Source organism: Dasypus novemcinctus, chromosome 1, assembly GCF_030445035.2.
Source record: "Dasypus novemcinctus isolate mDasNov1 chromosome 1, mDasNov1.1.hap2, whole genome shotgun sequence".
Classification (NCBI taxonomy): Eukaryota; Metazoa; Chordata; class Mammalia; order Cingulata; family Dasypodidae; genus Dasypus; species Dasypus novemcinctus.
The window spans coordinates 63784133-63805255 of record NC_080673.1 but is presented as its reverse complement, the minus strand read 5'-3'; the positions used below and the strand labels follow the sequence as shown (position 1 = coordinate 63805255).

The 21123-nt window shown below is 39.1% G+C and overlaps 1 pseudogene; it reads right to left on the bottom strand.

The window, feature by feature from the left end:
• LOC101442501 (leucine-rich repeat-containing protein 28 pseudogene) overlaps window positions 1-21123 on the bottom strand; it is an 87957-nt pseudogene that overhangs the window by 55558 nt on the left and 11276 nt on the right.

The window sequence follows — 21123 nt, the reverse complement described above, 5'->3', positions numbered from 1 at the left end:
CCAATTTAGACTTTGTTAATCTCAATCCAAATTCCTTTGAGTGTGAACAATTGTAGATAGGATTTCTTGAAGATGATATTTTTAGTTCAGGTGTGGCCACCTAAGCAGGATAGGCCTTAGTCTGGATTACTGAAAGCATTATAAAGAGGAGATACAGAAATCCAAAGTCAGAGAAGGAAATAAGGAGAAGCAGCAAGTCAACAGGAACCTAGAAGGGAAAGGAGAGGTCATCGCTCTGTGATGGGAAAACCACAAAACTCCAAAAATAACCTGTAGCCAGCACCAAAATTCTACAATCCTCAGGGAGAAAGCAAACTTTGCTAATATCTAGGTTTGGACTTGCCCTAGCCTCACAGCTTTGAGCCAATAAATTCCCATTGTTTGAGCCAATCCATTGTGTGGAAATTGTCAAAGTATCTCAAAGAAATCAAGACACCAAGTGCTGAAAATCTGTAGATAAGTTTCAGGTTTCATATGTGAGTGTTTTTTAATGTGTTTTTGTATAAAACTACCATGTATGGTGACCCAGTTAAGTGTGCCTGGAGTCAAGAAAACACAGTTTTAATGAGGATTTTTATGATAATTAATAATTGAGATAATGCAAGCAAGGTTCTTATAACAGTAGCTAAAATATATTAATTAATCTATAAATTGTTTTAATGTTTTTATTTTCACAAAAAAACAATAAAAGTGATTGAGGTCAATGTGTTTTAAGCATTTTCATGGAATGTGTATATATATATATTTAAGGAAAGCAAGGAGTAAAGAGTTTATTAAGAAACAAGAAAATGTTAAGTACACAACACTAGACATTGGTGCAGCTGTGCTACAGACACACATGAATGGGTTCCCAGGGTAAGTATTTTTACATTAAATATAATTCTCAGCAATCAGGGAGACAAAACTAACATTGATGTGGGCTATGGGTGGGAAGCTCTTTGTCTCTTCGGAGATAACCTTAACCTAAGCTGTCTGTCCTGACTTGTGGGTGTGGGATGATGAGAGACTGCAGTCCTGCCCTTGGTGACCATGGCAACGACTCCAGTCCCAGGAAACAGTTTATCAATGCAAACTCTATAAACTTTAAATATTCAGGGGAAATGCAAACTAAATGTGCTAAAAGCTTATCTAGAATGTATGAAGGCCATGCTAAAAGCTTACCTAGGATGTGGAAGATATATGCTAATTCAAGCCTATTGAGAACTGAAACAAAAGGACCATTTGGCCTTTCCTCTCAGTATAAAAGGGACTCAAAAATCTTGTTCGGTGCTCGGTGCTCGGGATTGAAACAAAAAGCTCCCGAGTCCGGCCGGCCGTCAATAAACCATTTTTCCTTCTCAAAATCATTCCTGAGTCCTGGCCTTTCTATATGCAAATAATTGAACCTCTCTCAAATTCTACAACACCATAATCCTTATTTTTAATATGATACTAGTATTTCTATGAACTTTCATTATCTATATAGATAGATAGACTGGAATTTTCTGTAATATTCTGTTAAATTATTACAAGAGAAAATTCAAAGTAATCCATCCACAATAAGAATATATTCTTGTATATATTTTTAAATTAGCTCTTTTCAGATAATATTTTTAAATTGGTGTTCTAATAAGGCTTAAGGTTGTTAAGTGTATACATTTCATAACAGGTTTTCTAAGAAGTTATTAGCTGGGCAAAAGTTTTATGGAGAGAAATACCTATGAATGATTAAGGAAAGAAAACAAGAATAAATAAAGGGAGTTCTCAGATGCTCAGATAGTAATGCAGTTTTTTGCTTTTTTGGGTTTTTTTTTTTTTTTTGAGGTACCAGGGGCCAGAGATTGAACCCCATCATATATGAGAAGCCAGCACTCAACCACTGAGCCACATCTATTTCCCTGAGTTGGTTGTTTTCATTTCTTTGCTTTTGTTTTATTCAGGAGGCACCGAGCCTGAACCCTGAACCTCCCACGTGGGAAGAGGTGCTCAACCCCTTGAGCCACATCGACTTCCCACAATGCAGCTCTAATCCTGTAAAAGGACAAGAAGATGGAAGAAAGACTGGGAAAAAAGTGTCTCAGGCTGCAGAACAATTCTAGTAAGTTTTGACCAGACAAATGATACTCCTCAAGCCATAGTCTTCTGTTAGACAAGTTCCACAATTTCCAAAATATGGCTCTCTATTCATATCCCCACTATGCTCAGTCACTGGCCAAGAGCAGCCTTAGGAAAAATGACTGTGGTACAAACACAGTCATGGACCCAGAGAAACAGCAGCTAGGACTGTCAACTATGCTCCCTGATGCAGGAGTTTTGAGTGACATAATTTCATAACTACTACAGGTATAAAATAGTTACATGACCCTCAGACAAAATGAAATCCTGAAGTGATAACATTTACTACCTATTAGATGACATGAGTGTTAATTTTGATACTTAAAAAAGCAATCATTATATATGTATATATATGTGCATGTAGGCATAATTCTGTACTTTAATTAAGCATGCTTCACAAATATTAACATTGTGTTCTAAGTAATCCTGATTTTTCTTTATAAAAATCAGTTTAAAGGAGAACATTAAATATTCAGTTTTAATATCACCAGTATATTTTTAATGTTTTGTAATCATAATGTTTAATTTGTGCTGTTCTTAGAACTTTAATTATGAAGCTAAATTTTTCTAATACCCATTAGGTACTTCTTAATTAAAGGCACATCATATGTCTGATGTGGCAGTACTAATTGGTGTAATTAAATTCTAATATGCATCAGTAGCCTAATTTTTTTAAGAAGTGAATAAAAGAGCAGATAAAAATAAGTCAGTTTTTGAATCTGTACAGTGGTAAAATACACACATGCATTTGCATTTTTAAAATTCATTTATTTGGAATTGACAACCTATCCATTATATTTCAAATTAATTTCACCAGATAATTCAAAATATGGAGAAAGAAGGATGGGTCATGTAAATATTCATGTGAATTCAAAAGGAATGGTAATAAAGTTCAGGCAGAAGGACAATTCTTTTCCCTTTAAAAATTCTTATGTATGTCAAAGCCTGTGATACTAGCTACACTCTTTGTTGTAACATGTTTTGGATAAAGTTACAATCCACTTGAAAATCACATTATTGGGTTATCTGAGTAAGAGTGGGTGAGTAGTGGGCCCCCCCACTCTACCAAAACAGGCTTCAAAAACAAGAAAATATTTTTTAAATGTTTAAAAATACTGTCATTCTTTTGTTCCCAGATTTTCTTTAGTTCAATATAATATGAGTAACTGAAAAATGCAGTTTTATTATACATTTTCCTTCTATCTTTTTTAATGTAATAATGGAAAATTACATATTTCTTTAATACAATTATATGGAATCATTATATGGCATTGAATTATACATTATTATAATTTCTTCATTTCAGGAATAATCTCAGAAAAAAACTTTTTCTTTATTTTAAAATATCCCTATGCTACTGCCTGTTTATTCACAATTATTCCATACAGTGTATGCATTTCTCCTTTATTTAGTTTCACAAACTCTAAGATTTAGCAGTAATGTTATGGGCTTAGGGTTGACTCCATATTTGTGCAACTTGTGAAGGCAGGCAAGATCCCACACTTAGAAGGAATTTGTGCTTGCTTTAATGGTCTGATGTTGCTGTCTTGAAAATCTTAATAGTTTCTGAATAAGATGTACCTCTCATTATTACTTTGCCCTGGGATCTGTGAATTATATAGCCAATCTTATATGGGCTTACCATCTTACTATAGCCAAACATTCAAACATACTGAAGACATGAAAAATTAATGATTAAATATTCAAAAGGAGAATATTTTAGGATACTTGAAATTACAGAGATAATAAAAATTGAAAGATTAAAAAATAATACAATCATTCTTAAAGCCATTTAATTTTCTAGGTTTGGAAATATGCTTTTATAATGTTTGTCTGGGAAAACACTGTCCATTACTTTGCTGCTACCCTGTCAATCAATAGCAAAAGGACATGTGCAATGCAGATTTTCAATAAACTAATGCATGATAAATGTTATTTTTTTAATGTCTATCTGAAAGGAATAAATATTTGTCTTTGATTTGTAAAAATTTCAAAGTAGTTGTAAACCATTCAGTTTATTGATACTGGTATGGGCCACTTACTGGTGTCTGAAGATCACTCAAATCATCACCCAAAATAAGCCTATTATTGTTTAATAATTATCAGTGGATTGTGAAATTCTGAAAGAAAACTTCTCTGTGATCATACTACTATAATTACACACTGATAAAATAAAGATGTAGATGTGATATTTCTGGATTTTATGCCAAATAGAACCCATAAACAATCAATACAATTACTAGATCGAGTTTTTCGGTAGTAGATGGTTTTATTGTTGTATATTACTTTTTCCCCACCCAATATCATAAAGATATTGCTGGAGAAAACCCAGACACACTTAGAGGCCCTCTTTTAGACTTTGCCTACCCTCATCTCCTTTGCTATTGTGTGCAGATGTTTCATTATGTTTCCATTCTGTAGCCCAGGGGAGAAGTTAAGTCTAATGAAAAAGCCTGACTATACCTTAAAAGCCAAAAACTGGCAACTAGAAGCCCCAGCTGGTTATCTGGGCAGGAACTCTCAGTGGCAGGGCCTCCCTGCCCCAGGATAGTACAAATGGATCCCCTTGGTAACTCAGATTTATCTCTCCTCTGACAGGAAGCGGGGCTTGTGGAGCTTCCTAAGTAATAAAACAGTCGTTTACTAAAAGTTTGTGTTGTGCCTGAGCCTGTGTTCCTACAGCATACCACATAACAATTTGCTTCACAGATATGTTACCCACAAAGATAACAGTTTTAGATGATTAAATCCACAGATAAATACATTAAATCAACTGAAATAAAGTCAATGATAAAATGTTGATAAGTAAAATTAGTTGAGGACTGAAGCAAAGACTGAATATTGGTAATATGTTATTTTAGGGTGGCTTTTCATTTTACAAAGTCATTCTGAAAGTATTCTCATAGTATAAACAATTTCTCTAATAAATTTTACACTTAAAAATATTCTTAAATTCCTATAAGAGAAGCTAAAATGTTATATGGACATATTTTAGAGATGGGAAGGTCAAGGGACAGATTAGAATTAAACTCATGATAAAATAAGATGGATATAGAGCAAATGTTTTGTATAGAATATCCTTTCCAATGTTCCAATGATTTTCTTAATTTAAAATTCTTCTAATACATTTTTTCAAGCCATAGTTAACCTACAAACACAAAAAAATAAAATATTCAAAATTAGAATTAATTTTGTTAAAGCTAGGTTGGCTCTACAAGCATAAGTAAACAATGATTTCGTTTAACTGTACGTATGAAGAACACCTTCAAATACCAATGCAGTAGACAAAATTTATAAATAATGTGGAAAAAATGATGTTAACCATAATATCCATCTATTGTCTTTCTTAAACAGAGTATTTATCTATTCTTTCTATGTAACAAAATTTCATATTAAAAATAACTTTAGTACAGTAGTATATTTCACTAAGGAAAATTTTTTAAATCGTAAAAAAGATGAGAAAATACCTATACTCATAATTGTCAAGTTAACGATTTGGGGATTATATAATAGTGGATTGTTTTGCATATGTCCAAGCATTATTTATCTTTCCATTAAACAAAATCCTTGTAATAACATTAGCTTGAATTATGTTCCAGAGAGTGGCAGCTCCCTAAGTTATCAGGGTTAAGTCCTTAACAGTCCTTTCAAAGAGACGCTACTCCTTACATCTCCCCCCCACCCCAACTCTTGCCCATGGCCTACCTGTTGATCAACATGTTGGATATATTTACTTTTGATTTTAATTTGATACTTCTAAGTTATTACTGTTTTTTCCTTCTGGAAACAAATAAATCTAAAGTAAACAAATACTGCCAATAACCTTTTCTGATGTATTGCTCATGATATATGTGTACACTGAGCTCCATACATTTGGGTAGTATTTCAAACCATTTGGTTTGAACCATATGACAAATTTTACTTTTGGCTTTTGTTGGGGATTGAATTATGTATGCCCAAAAGACATGATTAAATCTTAATCCACATTCCTGTGGGTGTAACCTATTTACAGATAGTATCTTTGAATATTGTAAGCTTATTCAAGATGCAGACTCATTTGTGAATAAAATCTTTGAAGATCCTATTTAGATGTGGCAAAACTGAATCAGAATGAGCCTTCATATACTGGAGGTCTTAAACACAGGTAATTCAGACACAGTCAGAAGCTAAATGCCAGAGAAAGCCACAGGAAGATACTAAGTATTAAATCCAGAGTTCCCACTCTGCCTCCTTTCTCAATCCCCATTCCCCCCTTTTCCTCTCTTGTTTTGGCAAAAGTAACAACCCAAGGAGCTATTACACCTAAACAGAACTACAAAGCTGGCATGAATTATCACCTCCTGGCCATGAACTACAAAGATAACATGAATTATCACAACCTACCCCTGAACTTTTGTAGACTAACCCCAGAACGAGTTATAAAAACTCTCTTCTCCCCATCCCTGGCTACTACAGTCTGTCTAGACTCAGCAGCCTGCTAGGCTGACTCTCATTAAAACATTGCTGGGACTGACTTGGCTCCCAGTCTTCTGAAACGTCTCACTTCCTTGGCTCCCCCTGAACCTAACATGAAGCTCATTATCATGTGATGGGGGACCACATATCAGAATGCTACTGACTCTAGGAAAAAGTATAGACTTGCCAGCATCTTGGTTTTGGACTTCTGGCTTTCAGAAGTCCAAATTCTTATTGTTTAAGCTAACAAGGTTTGTCAAAGCGAATCTGGAAAACTAAGACAGTTTTCAAAGACATTCTCTCCAACGAAACCCTTGTTATACTTTGATTTTTACCTAAATTGAAAAAACTTTTCAAAACTTACTTCCAGTTTTTTAACCACCACATTTGTAATCACTTTCCTTCTCTGATTTAGAAAGCAATTATTTCTTGATATTTAAAAATAATTTGAAATATTATACTTTTTGACCATCTCTACCTCCCAATTTATCCATCACCACTCCCGGACAACACACACTAGGACAGATCTTTTACCCTTTGAAGACTGTCAATTATTGACTTCACTATCTTCTCTTCTTTAGCCTTCTCATTTCTTATCTTCCTTACTTACCCAGGCTAAATTGCATGTTCCATAATTATAATTACTCCCTTTCAAATGATCTATATGTCAAATGATCCTATTAAATGATTTTTCAGTGCCATGTTTTCCTTTCAAACATAGTACAGTAGAAATTTTTTATTAGTTTTGCCATTTTAAATTAAGGCCTTTATCCCCTTTAGACTCAAATGCAGTAAGAACTGATACTGGGTTTTTTGTTTTGCTCATCGTGGTATGACAGTACTTAATAAATTTTGGCATATGGTTAGAGGATATATAGCTGAGAGCATGTGGGTGGGTAGAAGAGAAAACCACACCTCTGGCTAAGTTAACAGAGAAAGAGGGCCTCCTTTAGTTGAGATCTGATAGCCTCAATTGATCAAACTTGGAAGTCTAGGTAGACTCAGTTTTCCAGATAAACAAGAGAGAGAGAGAAACCTCTCTCGTTTGTTTGCGTAATTTTGTGAGTCTTTCAGAAATGCCTTAAAATACTGTCAGAAATGTGTGGCTCTGAAAGGGAAAGTTTCCTACTTAAGGTCCTGTTGGAGATTGACAGGTTAGTTCCTGCACCTTTAGTAATTGTGATGGACCACTCATTGCTCTGATCTGCAATATGACTCAGGACATTGGTAGGATGACATTGGGGAAAGCACAGCTCTTTGAGCTGCCAGAGACTATGGTATGCAGCAAGAGGGCTGTGAGGAATGGAGGTTAAGATGCATGCCAGGTCACTGGAGTAGTTTTTATTTATAACATTTACATATTTACACGTTTGGTATGTGGGCCCCAATTTTCACTTTTTTTCCCAGATGCAATACATATTAACATCGGGCTGAGCAGTGCTCTTGTCTCTTTTCAACCCTTTGCCTTTTTAAAGATGAAGTTATGAATGTGGATGATACAATTATTCCCTTTGCACATGCCTGTGTTAAATATGTTCCTCAGACACTGTGCTATGTTAATACTTGATCCCAATGTTACCAGTTAAGGCTATTTAGAAATATTATCCTAGCTTACTTAATTTAATTCCTAGATCTATTTTTCTTTCATATGCAATGAATCAAATGTGACTTGCTTAATCATTCCAAATGAATCTGACTCTAATATTATCTGCCTATAACATACTGAATTTTTTTATGCTTTTAGATTATAGCTTTGTCTTCCTGTAATATTTATTTTTTGCATATTTTACCTTCATATGAATAGATAAGCTTGTGTTGTCTTCTTGGAGCAATATCTGGACACTTTTAAAACCACTTGATTTTTGAGATGAATATTTTATTTTATTTTAGCAGAAAATTATCTATTTTAAGTATATTTTACAATAAAATCAAAGCATATGAACAAAATAACATGTTATAAATAATATCTCTACATCCTTAAAAAGGATGAGGCCTTATTTCTATTATTTATGACATTTCTACTACAAAAACAAAGAGAGAAATTTGGACTGTTTTCTACTAAATTTCAAATCTGAAAGTGTGAAGAATTGTTATTTGCATTCAAACCTCTTATTATTAACTCAAACAACATTTCCCTATTTTAATGTTGACATCATCCCATAAGCCTGTATATGATGGATTTAACCAGAAGATATTTTTAATTCAAATTGACCCATGTTATCATTCCAATTCAAGGTTGCAGTATAATTGAACTGTAATTATTTAATTGAGCAAATATTCAAGTGTTGCAGAAAAGGTTCAGGCTTTGCTGAGAAACCCAAGCGACACTCAGAGAGATGGAGAAATGAAGTTTTATTGTGTGTGCAGACCCAGAGGAGAGTTTAATTTCAAAACTCTGAGCTCCCCGCTGCGGTTTTCAGAGGCTTATATAGGGAGGCTGGCGGGAAGCAGGTGGGAGTACAGAAGCAAATGCTGGTTACCTTGTGATAAATGGACATAGGCTGAGGCAACAGCTGCTAGCCCAGATTAGCCTGCTGGCTCACACAATTAAAGTCTTACAGGTGTGCACCCTGCAGCTCATAGCACACACACACCCAAGGGCTGCATTATCAGAAGGCAGCCTGTACCAGCATAACATAGCAGGATAGAAGGGAGGGGTAGGGGATTCCCTTAAAATTCCCTCCTTTGATGCCCTAATAATTTTTATGGAGCATCACCCTTTGACACGGAATACTGTTTCCTTGTACCTAGCAGTTGATATTTCACCTGAGGCATCACTTGGTACTTTAGGTCATTTAAGTGGGAAGAGACGTACTACATCAGGCATTACAGGATGCATGGTCCAAAGGTTATGAGGAAGAAAACTGCTGCTATTGCTGGCATGAACAGCAATATCCAGGAGAGGAGATACTGCAGATAGTTTCACTGGCGGCTGCCTGGTAAGATCGATTTAAGTGGGCTTTAACTCTTTTCTTTAGCACAACTATTTTGTTCCTGACTATACCTGAAGAGTTGGTGTAAAAGCAGCACTCTTTTCCCAGGGCCTGACAAATCCTTCCTTGGCTAGCAGTTAGCAAGTCTAATCCTTGTTTATTCTGCAGTACCACCTTTGTGAACAAGTTTATTTAGTTTTGAATCCTACTGAGGGCCCCATTATTTCCTCAAGGTCTTTCAATGTTTCCCATGCCAGGTTTTACAAGCCCAGCTGACCTACCATGAGAGAGACCCTGGCTGCTGCCACACTTGTGGCCATTCCTAGTCCCAGGAGTATAAGGATTGCCTGTACTGCTCATTTGGTTTGGGAGAGTTTTCCAGGCAGTTCATTTCCATATACTGAGAATGATGGTACTGGCCAAGCTAGGTAGCACATGCCTTGGCTTGACAGGGGCAAGCATTGGTACCCTTGAGTACCAGAGATCCAGAGTGTGGAGTTCTTGGCACATCATCTGGTTCCTTTAAATGGGTAAGTGGAATTGCAGTTAGTTTCTTCAAGGGGGAGGGCAGCTGGCACAGGTGTGGGGCTGGGTCCCAGGGTCGACACCTGCAACCTTAAGAGCAGTGGGGGTTACAAGGATCACTGTGTATGGCCCTGTTCAGGAAGGCTGGAGGGTTTCTTTCTTCCAGTTTTTAACCCAGACTTGTTCCCCAGGTAGGTAGGGGTGAACTGGGTGTTCCATGGGAAGGAGGTTCTGGGACATAACAGTTTTGTGTATCTCAGCTAGGACCTTCCTTAGCTGCTGGAGGAAGGAATCATGGGTAACCTCCCCTAGAAGTTTAGAGTTTTCTTTAAACGCCCGAACAATCAGGGGTGGCTGTCTGAATAAGATTTTGAAGGGTGAATCCTAGGGTACATCTTACCCAGAGAAGGGTTAAAGGAAGCAAGTCCACCCAAGGGAGACCAGTTTCTTGGCAGAACTTGTCTAGGATGGTTTTGAGGGTTCAATTCATGCATTTAACTTTCCCTGTGCTCTGAGGCCTCTAGGTGACATGGCGTTTCCACTTGATTCCCAACATTTTTGCCAGTCCCTGGACTATGGTCGCCACAAAAGCTGGGCCGTTGTCACTTCCTTTTGACATTGGCAACCCATGCCGTGGGACTATTTTCCTGAGTAAGGTCTTAGTTACTTCTCTTGCCTTCTTGGTGCGGGTGGGGAATGCTTCAACCCAACCCGAAAAAGTACATATTATTATCAACAGGTATTTATACCCCCGGTTTGGTTTCATTTCCGTAAAGTCTACCATGATATCTTTAAAGGGAGCAGTGCCCATGTGTTGGACCCCTGCTTGAATGTGAGGGCCCTGCACAGAGTTGTTCTTAGCGCAAACCTGGCACTGGTTGCTGATGGTGGCACAGAGGAAGGCCAGTTGCGCTATGTACTAGTATCTACCCATTAGGGTTTCCAGTGCAGCTTTTCCCAGGTGAGTGAGCTGATGGTACTGTTGGACAGGGGCATGGGCTCCCTTAGACATGAAGACCCGACTATCTGGGAGTATCCAAGCTCCCTCCCTCTCCCTTAATCCAGTCCTATTCTCCTTTGGTGTAGATCAATGGGTCGGTCCCTTGTTCTAGGAGGGGCATCTGCAGGACTACTTCCAGGGCCAGCTTTACATAGTTTTCTCCTGCCACTTGTTTCACAGACTTGTCTGCAAACCTGTTTCCTTGGGTGACAATGTTTTCACCCTATTGATGCCCCGGCAGTGGATGAGAGCAATTTTGGCTGGCTCCCAGATTGCCTCTAGCAGCTGAAGAATTGCCTCCTTGTTCTTGATTCCCTTTCCCCTGGCAGTTAAGAGCCCCCTCTCTTTATAAATGGCCCCATGGAAATGGATGGTCACCAACGTGTACTCGGAATCAGTGTAGATGCTGACCGTTTGTCCTTTGGCCAACCTCAGCACTCAGACCAGCACCTAGAGTTCTGCCTGTTTTGCCAACCATCATTGTGGTTGTGGGGCGCTGCTTTCAATACCTCTTCAGCAGTGGTGACCATATACCCTGCACATCTTTTTCCACAATTAATGAAGCTACTCCCATCAGTGAATAGCATTCCCTCTGGGGAAAGGAGTGGTTTGTCTTGGAAGTCTGGACAACTGGCGTAGTCTTCCTCCATCACTTCTATACAGTTGTGTCCGGGAGTTCCATCTTCTTTGGGTAACAACTTTGCAGGATTCAGGTTGTGCATGGTTTCTGTGGTTATCCTGGGATTTTCACAGAGCAAGGCCTGGTGGTGTGCATGCCAGGGGTTGGATATCCACCAGTGTCCATGTGAGTACATCAAGGCGGTGACTGCATGGGGGACTGTGACATGGATAACCTGTCCAAGTGTCAGTTTGTCAGCTTCCTTAATAAGAGTTACTGTGGCTGTCAAGGCTTTCAGGCAGGCTGGCCATCTGTCAGCCACTGAGTCCAACTGCTTGGAGAGGTAAGTGATGGGCCTTTCCAAGGCCCGATTATCTGTTTAAGGACCCCCAGGGCCACCTTGTTTTTCTTGTGTACGCACAGGTTGAAATCCTGAGTTACATCCAGGAGCCCTAGGACCCGGGCTCATCCAAGGGGTTCTTTGATTTCCCAAAAGGCTGTTGTTGGGCCTCTCCCCAGATGAGGGGGTCCCTCTCTGGGCTCACTAAAGCTTTGTAGAGTGGCTTGGCTATTACTGCATATCCAGGAATCCAGATGCGGCAGAAACCCGGTGCCCCAAGGAACTCATGGAGCCACCTCTTCCTGGTGCGGTTCAGGATGGTGCAGATCACCTTCTTCCTATTGGGTCTGAGGATCTGATGCCCCTGTATGATATTGAATTCCAGGCACCTGACCTGCTGTTGGCAGATCTGGGCTTTCCTCCAGGACACCTTGTACCCGGTTTGTGTCAGGAGCTGGAGGAGGGCCTGAGTTCCTTTTCAATAGTCCTTCTTTGTTTTACTGGTGAGCAGGAAATCATTAACATACTGTAGGAGGGTGCACCTGTAGTCCTCTCGCGGGTAGGTTACCAGGTCTGCTGCCAGCACCTCTGTGAAAAGTGGGGGGGAGTTTTTGAAGCCTTGTGGGAGCTGGGTCCTGGTCAGCTGCATTTTTTTTTTTTTTAGTGTTGGGATCTTCCCGCTCAAATGCAAACAAAGGTTGACTCACAGGGGCAAATCATAGGCAGAAGAAGTCATCCTTTAGATCCAGACAGGTAAACCAGGTGGCCTCTGGTGGCAGCTGTCCCAGTAGGGTGTAAGGGCTGGGGACAACTTGGTGCAGGGTGAGGGTGGCATTGTTGATGGCCCTCAGGTCCTGTACTGGTTATATCCAGTCCCATCTGGCTTTTTTACTGGTAGTAGTGAGGTGTTCCAGGGCGATTGTCACTTGACTAAGATCCCCTTCTTCTTTTGGCTGTTAATATGCTCAATCATGCTCAACTGTACTTTAAGCGGGTTTGGATACTGTTTTTGTAGGGTTGGGAGTGCTCCAGGTTTCAAGCTGACAATGACCAGTGCATGATTTCGTGCCATTCCTGGGGGTTCCTTTCAGCCCATATATCAGGAAACAGTTCTAGTAACTTTTTTGGGTTCTGGATCAAGCTGTCCTCTGAGTACAGTCTCCATTCCTCATCCCAGGGAACAGTGACTAGGAGAGTGAGACTGGTCCAAAGGCTTAGGATTGCGGGTTCCCCGGGTTTGAAGGTGATCTAAGCCCCCAGTTTGGTCAAAAGGTCTCTTCCAAGTAAGGGGATTGGGCATTCAGGCAGGTACAGGAATTTATGGGTTACCTTATGGCCACCAAACCAGCAGGTCCTCAACTGGCAGAATGGATGTGTGTCCAACAGGTCCCCTATCACTCCTATGAGAGTAACAGTTTTCCTGCTGAGGGGGGTGATGGTGGTCGTGACAACAGAGTGCTCTGCACTGGTGTCCACCATAAAGGTCACTGTCTGGTTCCCAATTTGTAACCTGACCAAGGGCTTGTGGGGGTCAAGGTCCAATGAGCCCAGTCACCCCTATTTAGTGCCCAGGTTTGCCAGTCCGATCTGGTGGTCTTGGGGCTCAGGTCAGTATTTTCCTTTTGGAGTGTCTCCTCCATGCATCTGGGTCTTATTAGGGCACTCATTCTTCCAGTGACCACTCTCTTTGCAATAAGCTCATTGGTCTCTGGCCAGTGGGATCCTCTTGGCATTGGTGCCCCCTTTCTGGGGTGGCTCTTCTCATCCAGCGGGGTCAGGTTTTCCCAGGGCTGCTGCTAGGGGAGGCCTGATGCTTCAACTTCTTCCTGGCTTCCTGTTCAGTGACTTCATCTCAATTGACAAAGACCTTGTTCACAAATTCTAGCAGTTGAGCGATATTCATGCCCACGAAGCCATAGCACTTTTATAGTTTCCTCTTGATGTTTGTGGCTACCTGTGTGGCGAAAGTGGCATTCACCATCCTTTGGTTTTCTGGGGCTTCTGGATTAAAAGGAGTGTAGACCCAGAAGGCCTCACACAGTCATTTGTAGTAGTCCTCTGGAGAGTTGTCAGGTTTCTGAACAACTGAGGTCATTTTTGTCATGTTCATGAGCCACTTGGCTCCCTCTAGGACCCCTCAAAGGATTGCTTTCTGGTAATGTTGAAGTGCAGCTTGCCCTTGCTCAGTGTTGAAATCCAATTGGGCTGGGTGTCTGGGGCCATTATCTGGGCCCATTCTTCTGGATCCAGAACTTTGGGTGGGGCATGGTCCTGTAGCCATTTCTGAGCCTTTGTCAGGACTTGCCATCTCTCCTCCATATTGAAGAGAGTTAGGAGGAGTTGATGACAGTCATCCCAGGTGGGACAATGGGTCTGAAAAATGGATTCCATGAGGTTGATGAGGTCATGGGGCTTTTCACAGTAAGAGGGAGTGTGGTGTTTCCAATTCAGAAGGTCTGTGGTTGTAAAGGAATGATAGTAGAGGATGGGCCAGCCAGGCTGGAAAGCCCCATTCTTATCCAGACCCTGTGTTTCCTGGAGGGGAATCTGAAAGCCTGGCTGAGCTGACTAGAGCCTCCTGGCCATCAGGGTCCCAGGGTCTTCCCCCGAAGTGGATGTGTAGTCCAAGGCGGTTGCCGGTGGAGGCAGCACAGCAGGAGGGTCTGCCCGTGGTTCCAAGCCTGGAGGAGAGACCGAAGGAAGGGGTGTCTCTGGGAGACCTGGTAATGCACCAGAGTTTGGGGGAAGGGCCAGTGCAGTAGGGGCATATGGTCGTGATGGAGGTGGGGGGAGGGAGAGAGTCCTCTTTTGTTGGTCCTTGGTGAAAGACGGGCTTCTGAAGCCTCACTTCCTGAGTTACTAAAATCCTACTCTGTCCCTTTTTCCCAGTGCATAATTGAACCCACAGGGGCAGTGTTTGGGCAATCTCTAACCAGGAGTCAATGTAGAGAAACTAATCAGGGTGCCCTGGATCTCCGGTGACCACTATCCATAGCGCATGAAACTTGGGAACGTCCACAGTCCCCTCTGAAGGCCAGGCAACACCGAAAGTTGGCCACTCAGATTTACAGAGTGTTCAGAGATTTTTGGATTCATCTGGATGCCATAATCTCCAGAAAAGCCCTTTTTAAAATTCCTAAGCATGCAGGTTAAAATGGTGGGTTTCAACTGTGATGAACCCATTCCTGTGTTGGTGGCATGAGAAGGGTGCCCCTTTTGAGGTCCCTCAGATGCCCACCTGTCTGCATCTCTCAGAGAACTTAGTCTCGTCTTGGTTGAGGTGTCTGTGAAGAGTCCAGATTGGCCATTATGCCATATGATGTAGCCGTGGAATGCAGGTTGGGACCCACTCAGACTCCATTGCACAAGCTGTGGAGCCACAGACTGGTATGACAGGTGCAAGCCTCTGCCATCCTCATTCACTCACACTTTCACTCAGAGTTTAAACATGCCCTCCTGCGGGTTTGCCCTGTTCTGTATTCTTGTTAACCAAGAAATTTAGGAGGTTATCAGTCTCCTCTTCCATCCAGAGATGGGCCTGACTGGGACTGGGCTCAGCACCCAGGGCCTTACCTTCCCTGAAGTCTTCCCGTATCATTTGGTCCCTCTCTCCACTGAGTCAGGCCGGGTTGCAGGGACGCAGCCCTGTGTGAAACTCCTCAGAAGAAGGTCCTGTCAAGTGGACAAGTGGCACCTACGTCATTCATCCAAAGCCCACCGCTGGCCGTGCCCACTGTCTCCCAGGCCGGAGACACAACAGGCCTTCTCGGTTGGGTTTCCTCGTCAGGGAACCAAATGTTGCAGAAGAGGTTCAGGTTTTGCTGAGAAACCAAGGTGACACTTGGAGAGATGGAGGAATGAAGTTTTACTGTGCACACAGACCCAGAGGAGAGTTTAATTCCAAATTATGGGTCCCCCACTGCAGTTTGCAGAGGCTTATATAGGGAGGCTGGTGGGAAGCAGGTCGGAGTACAGAAGCAAATGCTGGTTACCTTGCGATAAATGGACACAGGCTGAGGCAACAGCTGCTAGCCCAGATTGGCCTGCTAGCTCACACAAACTGTTACAGGTGCACACCCTGCAGCTCACAGCGCACACACACACACACACACACACCCAAGGGCTCCATTATCAGAAGGCAGCCTGTACCAGCATTACATAGTGGGATGGAAGGGAGAGGCAGGGGATTCCCTCAGCACAAGCACATTCTCAATGTACAACAAGCACAAAATATTTGCCTGAGTCTGCCTTGCTTGTTAACTTCAGTGATGTGAATATGGTTATTAAAATCACATCTATGTTCTATTGTTATAGATTGTGTAAAGTGACACAATTCTTCTCTGAACATGATGAATGACTGTCAATTTCTATGGGAAGTTTTCAAGATCATTTTCAAAGGTCCATGAGAAGATGATAATGTTTGAGAAAAATAATCTCAAAATTTAAAACAGTGTACTATTTCCTAAGTTCAGAATTGTCTTCCATTATGTAAGACAAAGAGTTAAGTTTAGCTTTCACATGAAAGTGACACGGAATCAGGGAAAGAGAAACTAAAGACAGCCTTGTGGTTTCCATCCACATCCTAATAGGGAAACTAGCTAAAAGAGTCTCTGCAGTTAAGGAAAGGAGGAAAAATGGCTCAGTGGCTCTGGCACTGAATTTGAAAGTGGCACCAAGTTTGAAAGGTGGTGCCAAGTTTGAAAGTGGAGCCAATTCTTTATGTGGGTAAAAATAAGTGAAGACCAGGGTCACCAGAATGTGGGGAATGGGACTCATGTGTGTTAGTCAGACATCTCAGATAGGCTGTAACCTCTGGAGTACCCAGTCAATGGAGAAACAGGGGAGGGATCTGTGAGTTAAGCTTAGGGAATAAATATTGCTGTGTTCTACCATTCAGGGTGCCAATCTCTGTATTCTGGTTGCACACCCATTCTTTTAAGATCATTAACAAAATTCTTTTCGCCTCCACAATCAGGTTAGAATTTATTCTCTTATAGGTACAGCTTTCTTTCCAACAATTACAAAAACAAATAACAGTAAAACATAAAAATAGAACAAAACAAAAAACATTGAATCTCTAAAGTAAATCAACATAAATGGCTAAAACCAGTATGTCTTCCAGCAGAATAAGGAAATGTAGAGGAAAATATGGCTGAGGTAATTTATTGATGTGGGCATATGTAGGAAAGCATACCTACTTAAAACTGCTAGATATAGTAAGTTCTGAATGTGAGAGTAGAAAAATAAGAGCATATAATAAGAAAATGTAAAAGCATTTTAAAATTAAAATGTTTAATTTTATCTTTTTCATGCTTATTTCCCCAAAGTAACTCTTGAAGTGGTTCTTACTTTAGTTTCTGTGACATCACAGTATCCTGATTTAACTCATGTTTTGTTATTAGTTCTGACATACTTTGGCAATTTGATCTTCTCTTGATTTCCCTATAAATGATTGGACTAACTCAGAGATTTAGTCCAAATGCTTTACTCTTTCACATTATACATTCTCCCTAGATAATTTTACTCACTGGAAGCCTAATATGCAGGACAAAGAATGCCATGGATTTGCTACAGAATTTGGAGGAGAAAGCAAGGCCTTGCCAATGCTTGGTTTTCAACTGCTAGCCTCTAAAATCATGAGAAAATAAATTGCTCTTGTTGCACACCAGTGTGTACTATATACTATAGCATCAAACTAATATGGCAAGCTAAGACATTAATTTGACATTTAAAAGTTGAGTAAGACTGAGAAATAAAGCCTCTAAATGTCTAATTAGGTATGTACTCCATATTGGTTTCTGAGAAAGCAACATTGGGAATTCAGCTAGAAATAATGTCTGATAGAATTGTGAGTTTTAGGACATCTATGCAGTTATTTGGCAATTAACAAAAATAGGTACTATTTATTTATTGAATACTTACTATGTGCTAAGAACTGCCCAATGTACTTTATTACCAGTATCCCACTTAGTATTCAAATAATATGATTTAAATATGAGGTAGTTTCCCTATTCAAAATATAAGGACGTTACAATGGATAAGCAATAGATTCAGTAAATATTATATACAAATTTAAAACCAGATAGATAATCTCAACGGTTTATCCTATTACCTACTTCCTAAAACAGAAATTATAACTTTAAAGCACCTGAGATAAATGCGCTTCCCAAATTATTTTGGATTTCAATGTTGGCCATCGAAATGATTTCTTTGTTTTGCTTTTGTTGATTTGTTTGTTATTTCAGTCCATTGCCAATATTGGACATTTTCAGTGTTTAATTTTAAAAATACATGTACATTATCTTGGCAAAAAAACAGATGTTATGGAAGCACTTGGTATAAATTAGGTTGTCATGGACTAGTAGAAGGTGTCTTTTATAAACAGAATCTACATGTTTCATTTTACCGAAGTCTATTTTTATTATTCTTGATGTATATTACTTATTTATTTTACATGCCCAGATCCTATAGGCATGAAATAAAGGGAAGAGGAAAGGAACAAAAGCAGAAAGAAGATGAAGAAGATTAATGAATACCATTCCTTTATTGAGAGTTATCATAAAAACTTAAATATTTCCCTTAACTTCCTCTCAAAATTTTTCCTCTGCATTTATTAGGAATATTCTCTAAAGTTGCACTAATGCAGCCTCTGTAAATGCTGTGAACATGTACTACTTTATTTTTTAAAAGGACTTTCACCACAACTGTGCATTTAAACAAAATTTAAGGACCCTGCCATTAAACTATAAAATATAAGTAAACATAGCCTATTTAAGAAAATGGCAATAGACTAGAAATATGTCATATGATAATATTCCTTACTGATGTTTATCAAGGCATTTTAAGAATTAAATACCATGATCCTGGAAAAACATATTATTATGAAAGTCAGTATTTTGCAAGAGGTTTCATTTACTTCATTTCCTTTTGTTCTGTTAACAGCATCAATGGTATGTATTCATGATAGACATTAATATTGATACTGTTTACTAATTTGGTATTCTTTTCTTATAATCAGATCAGAAAGCCCTATTGACAAATTCAAAATTCTCTTTTTATAAAAATACTTATTTTGAATTCTTCTTGTTGAAATAATATATATATTTTAATAAGATTTCTTAGCCAGAGAATATATTTCTTCGAGATTATCATATTCTGCCTTGCATACAAAAATCACCAAATACATGTGGTTGCTGCTGATGAATGAATTTTTACCTAATTATTCAATATGTTTCTTTCTCTCAAAAGAAAAATGATTAAATGAATTAAACAACAGTTAAACAATTAAATTCAGTTTGAAAATTGTGTCGTCTGTGAATATTTTGTGTTTTCAAGGTCAACCATTGCCTAAAAATATATAATTGTTTTCTTTAGAAGACAAAAAATACAGTATTTTATATAGAATAGATTTGCTAATAACTAAGGTATACTGAAAAATATTTTTAAAAGTAAAAAAATGACATTTTAACATGCACACAAGAAACTGTATTTAAAATATCATAAAAGGAAAAATAAATAATAAAAAACAGAACCTCACACACAACCAAAACAGTAATAAAAACATGTCAAAATATTTCAGATATTCCACTTTTATTGAAATAAAAACAAAAGCAGAACTAGATATTATTTTGCATAGATTGTGATTCTTCATTGTTGATTTTACTGAATTTCCTAACTTAGGAAATTAGAGAATAATATCATTTCCTGTTTCATTATTCCACCAATCACATTCAAGAGCCACATCATTACATTAGTAATCTTATTCATGTCTAATTTTTTTCAGATCCCATGTGTGCATTTGTGATTTTCCATTTTATGGAATATATTATCACAAATGTTCACCTTTAATAAATAATTATTCAACTATATGTTAATTAAACCTCTTTAGGAGCTGGTATAGCTCAGTGGTTGAGCATCCATTTTGCATGTACAAAGTCCCAGGTTTAAATATCCAGTACCTTCTAAAAAAATAAAAGAAAATAAAGTCTATTTAAAAAATTAATAAAAATTTTAAAATAAGCCTCTTTAAAGCTAATATAATATAATCAATTCTTGGTACCATTCTCTAAACTTTTAAAACCTTTGCTTCCTCTCCCTCTCCTCACTCTTAGCAGATGTTCATGCCTCCTACTTGATCAAGAAAAGTGATATAGATATACCTGTGTATGCATAGCATTACCAGTTTGACAGGGCTGCTATGACAACTTCCATACACCAGTTGGCTTAAGAACAGGAATTTATTGTCTCACAGGTTCAAAGGCTGGAAGTCCAAAGTTAAGGTATCAGTAAAGCCATGTTTTCTCCCTGAAACCTCCTAGCATTTGGGTGCTGGCTTGCAGCAATCCTTGAGGTTCCCTAGTTTTTGGGGTTTTTTTTCCACACGTTGGCCTCCCTTCAGATGGAGATCTTTCTTTTGCTGTCCACAGACTTCTGTCTCCTTAATGTGGCTTTCTCTTTATAAAGCCTCCAGTGATATGGATTAAGACGAACTCTGATTCTGTTGGCAATAGATTCAGATGGGAGTAGATAAGGCTCAAGTATGTGAGCTCCTGCTTCCCGCATAGGAGGTCCTGGGATTCAATTCCCAGTGCCTCCTTAAAAAAAAAAAAAATCAAGGGAGCCAATGTGGCTCCATGGTTGAGTACTGGCTTCCCACACATGAGGTTCTAGGTTCAATCCCTGGTCCTGGTACCTAAAAAAAAAGAGTTCACCCTGACTTACCTTAACATATTCAAAGATACTATTTACAAATGGGTTCACACCCATCGAAACACAAATTTTCTTTTGATGGTGTACATCTTCAGTCTACCCGAAGACCTTTTTTCTTTCCTACCCTCCTTATTAAAATTGTTAAATTAGAAAATTCCCACTCGAATCCTATTAGATTATCCCAAAAAGAAGACACTCCCCTCAATCATATTAACTATTGAATTTGCCATCCATAACCAGGCCCACATGATAAACATCTCTGAGCAATTCGGTTTTATCAATCAAGTCCCTAAGGAATTACAGTTTATAGTATTTCCACTTGTACCAACACAGACATATGATCTTTTTTTTTTTTTTTAATTTTTTTATTTTTTATTGACTTTGTAATAATATTACATTAAAAATATATATGTGAGGTCCCATTCAACCCCACCCCCCCACCCCCTCC